The sequence below is a fragment of the Eurytemora carolleeae genome, unplaced genomic scaffold, assembly GCF_000591075.1.
Source record: "Eurytemora carolleeae unplaced genomic scaffold, Eaff_2.0 scaffold199, whole genome shotgun sequence".
Lineage (NCBI taxonomy): Eukaryota > Metazoa > Arthropoda > Copepoda > Calanoida > Temoridae > Eurytemora > Eurytemora carolleeae.
In genome coordinates, this window is record NW_019396149.1 from 167,059 (window position 1) to 171,950 (window position 4,892).

Below are 4,892 nucleotides of genomic sequence, written 5' to 3' on the forward strand. Positions count from 1 at the left end.
ATTTAATTCTTTACTCACTAACAAATGAATCATGTGGAATTGGGTATATTTAGAAAGGAAGGAACTGTATGTATCGATGTAGATTTGAAAACATGGAAGAAAAAAGGAATAATAAGAATTGCAAAAGAGCAAATCCATTATTAAAAAACCAGAGATTAAATATATGTATAAATAAGGAAACAATAGAAAGAGAAAAGAAAAAGTCACATTGAATGAAAGTAGTAAAATTTCAACGCAAATATAATTTCAGGACAGAAATTTGGGATATTTGTTACAAATTTCAGCCCGACCTAATTTATCTAGTCAAAGAAATATAATTTCTATTTAGAAATAGAAGCAAGGGGCAGAAAATAGGGGGAAAGGGTTATAAAGGCAAGAAAGGACTATATTTTGGACCACTTTCTCTTTAACCCCCCCCCCCCATTAATATTCTTGTGCAATATGTAGGATGATATTTTTAATGCATTTTTTAAGAAACAGAAATGGTAAAAATGAAAGAAATGTGTACCATACAAAATTTTTAAATTAATAATTTTGAAAAGCCTAAAGTAAAAAGAAAATGCGCAAAAACTTTAAGTTTAAATAGTAAAATAAATGATAAAAAAGTAAAGTTTACGAGGACAGATACCTACAAGGTAATTTAAGTTTCCTATAAAACTTGTAAAACTTGTTTCTTTGCACAATAAATAAAACTAAATAGACCTAAATTCGTCTTAAGGAATCGTCATATCAAAAGACTTTCAGGTCGTCTTTACAGTCACATTCTTTGTGGGTAAACCTGTAACTTTTACTATTTACAATTTTTAACATGAAAAAAATTTGAACTATTGAGGAAGGACATGGGCGTACTCATGAATTTGTCCAGGGGGGGCAATTTTTCTGTCTTTCGGGGGAGGGGGGGATGGTACAGCACTCATTGGGGCCCAAAAAAAAGTTTTCATTGATCTAGGGGGGCCCTGAGTACACCACTAAGGAAGGATAATTTATATATTATACATTGAGGACTCCCTAATCCAATTAGTTCTATTCAAATCTCTAGCCAGCACCTACCTACCTACATACTATACAGGGTGAGTAAAATACTAGACACCTACCTACCTACATACTATTTACAGGGTGAGTCAAAAACTACCCATCTACCTACCTACATACTATACAGGGTAAGTCAAAAACTACCCTCCTACCTACGTACCTACCGAGTACCTACATACTATACAGGGTGAGTCAAAAACTAGCCACTACCTACCTACATACTATACAGGGTAAGTCAAAAACTAGCCACCTACCTACCTACATACTATACAGGGTAAGTAAAAAACTAGCCACCTACCTACCTACATACTTTACAGGGTAAGTCAAAAACTAGCCACCTACCTACCTACATACTATACAGTGTGAGTCAAAAACTAGCCACCTACCTACCTACATACTTAACAGGGTAAGTAAAAAACTAGCCACCTACCTACCTTATTACTTTGCAGGGTGAGTCAAAAACTACCCACCTACCTACCTACATACATACTGTACAGGGTGAGTCAAAAACTAGCCACATACCTAGCTAAAAAAAATTGACCTGAAAAACTCAATAAGTGTTAAAATTAATGAAAGATGACTAAAAACGAGATTTTTAACTTATCACACATTATAGTTTTTTATTAAGATAGATATTTTGCCTGTTTTCCTTCCCCTAATTGCTTTGGAATAATTCAGAAACTATTTGGATCAAAACAAAATAAAATCTGGTATAAGATGTAGAGATTTGAGTTAAACTTTAAATAAATTATTGAAATATCTTTAAATATCTTTTGTAACTTCTACTATTAATCAAAACTATTTCAGCTCTATAATAAAAAGAGGTAGCACCTTTGTAAAAACATTTCATGAGGGNGGGGGCACGCGGTCATGAGCCCTGCAATATCCCTTGGAATCCTTCTCGAAGCCAGTAAAAGACTGCTAAAGAAGCAAACTTTTTGGTTGATTGGCTGAACATAGTAATAATTTCTAAAATGAAAACGTGAGAGAACAGGTTAAATACTTCTCTTAGCTTTACGATAAAAATCAAAGCTTTTCTAGTGTAAGTTTCTTCTGAGACTTAACAAATACTTTAGATGTAATGTTAGAAGCGAATAGGTGAATTGTAAAATCTTGCTTATAAATGTATATTGCAACTTATTATTTATCATTCAAACCGTACACCATTCATTCAAAAATATGAAGAAAGTATAATATGAATTACAAAAGAATTATGAATACCATTGATCAATTTACACTCTGCAGTCTACACTCTACACTCAACACTCTACACTCTACACTCTACACTCTACACTCTACACTTTTCACTCTACACTCTACACTCTACACTCTACACTCTACACTCTACACTCTACACTCTACACTTTAATTTTCTGTTTAAATTTAAAAGTTTAAACTATTGTATTGAATTGTCTGTGTGTCAGATGTTAAAATAACCTTTAAATCAACAGGAGCAAACTGTTGCTGATAAACCATGCTAGAACAACCGCATCTGCTGTGTTTATAAAACAACCAAAACCATTAGTTTCACGTTATATTGTCTCCATCATAAAGTTTTTAGAACATTCAGATTTAGAAATAAACGAAATTGTTTTTAAATTTTATTGTCACGTACGTATAGCTTGATTATAAAAGAAAGAAGGGGGGGGGGCAAAAAGGTTTTTCAAATTATAAAGGTGTTCAATTTGGATTAGGATATTAATCTCTTTTTAACAACTTTTACATCGTCTTGACATCCTGTATAGTATGCTAATTAATTAAAGCAGGGGGGGGGGGGTTGCAACCCCCATGAAAGAATTATCTTCTTCCTTACAAAGTTAATTTTGATTCATTCTCTATCTTTCTTTAAACATTTAGTTCAACCCTCTCTTTTTTAATTCGAAAAGATTAAAGATTTTTTTTGTGAAGTTTTAAGTTAACCCCCTCCCCCCCCTTCTCTGCCTAAAGTTGACCCCCAATGATGAGAAGGATGGGAAGGATGGGAAATGATGAGTAGGATTATACGGATGAGAAGGATGAGAAGGTTGGGAAATTATGAGAAAGATGAAAAGATATATACCTTTCTCTTCGCTATTTCAGGTGTTTCATTTCTCATCTATTATGGATTTAGCAAATTATTTAATTTCGTCCCAAATTTTTTGCTTTTAGCTGAAACGGTTCTTTTAGAAGCTTTTAAACTTATAATACTGCCACCTTCCCCCTTTTTAATATTCTATGAAATTTCAATGCAGTTTGACCGCATCTGGCCTAGTAACTAGATGTCCTGAAAATCCACGAAACTGTCCGCCATTTTTCCTGGATTTTGTTCAACTCTGCACTGGAGAAAGCTTATTTAACATTTTGAAAGATTTTCAATTTTCATTTTTCAACAAACGTGTTAATATGTAAATAATTATGTGGCAATATGATAATCATTACATTTTAAACGAAAAAATTTTAAATATTTGTGAATTTTATGTGAAATAAAAGCGATGGCTAAAGTGAAATAATTTTGATTAAATGTTAATCGTTCTTTTTTGCATTAAAGCCTAATGAATTTCAGATAAAACCCATCATTAAAACATAAAAATATCTGAAAAAATTTCAAATAGCATTCAGTAGATTTTTAATAAGATTTATTGTTCTTAAATGAATCTCGTTTCAAATTCAAATAATTGTTGTGCATACGTTTGGTTTTTTTTTATCTTTTAAAATCACAACTTAACTCATCATACAGAATTTTAAATAACAATTTGAAGGTTTCTTTGCTGGAATAGATATTTTCATTCATTAGCAAAACAAAAAACCCGGAAAAAGGGGCCAGTTTTATTTTTAAAAGTCTTTTCTTTTTATACATCTGTCAAACGTCAATTGACCAGATAACGTACAAATAAACATCACAACAAACTTTTTTGTAGATTTGAAATTAAAACCTTGAAAACAAACATCTTTATTTCAAATCATCTTTTTTTGAAAGTTAATATTGTGACATTTTTAGACTGAACAGAGCTAAACACTTTTGAATGGTGGATATCGAGATTAATTCTTGATCTCCTGTTCTTCTTAATCTCCAGATTATTTATTGCTTGTTCTCCTCTTGTTATTAATCTCCAGATTAATTAACCGATCGGGGTTAAGGATATCCCATTCTAAAGTTTTCAGCTCAGATTAAAAAATGCTTGTTCTCCTCTTGTTATTGATCTCCAGATTAATTAAACGATCGGAATTAAGGATATCCCATTCTAAAGTTTTCAACTCTGAAAACATAATTTCAACTGACTCTCCATTTTATAGAGGGGCATGTTCTTTTCACAACGGTATCAACACGATTAAAATACCTATTCAACGTATATCCAATATTTTCTCATCGTAATTAGATTATTTTCTTTTGCAGGTTTTTTGAAATATAACTTGTGCATTTCTGCTTTAGCTAGACATTGGAAGAAATTGTTCAAATAAAGCACATGATAAATAAATAAGAAAAGGGGTACCAGAGGGAATCGTACATGGAGGATTATTTGAAATTCCAACGATAGTCCTGTTAAGGCTGAAAATCATTATACACCGATCTAATTTAAGACTAGTTAAAGTGCCCTGGGTTGCCCGTGAAAAAAAATAAAGTTTTGAAAAAAATTATAAGCAAAAAAACCGGTTTTTTGAAAGATATTTGTGAGAATAACATAAAAAAAACATATTTCTTCATTTCAAATAAAATGATTTTTAAAGAGAAAAATTTCAAATCGTTTAGCACAATACCCCACACCTATGGGTTCATTCCAAAAATGTCCGTCAATTTAGGCCAGTTATAGCTAACATACAAATATATACGTATAAGAGCAAAGCTTAAAAAAATATATTTTTACTGATTATAATCTATTTTC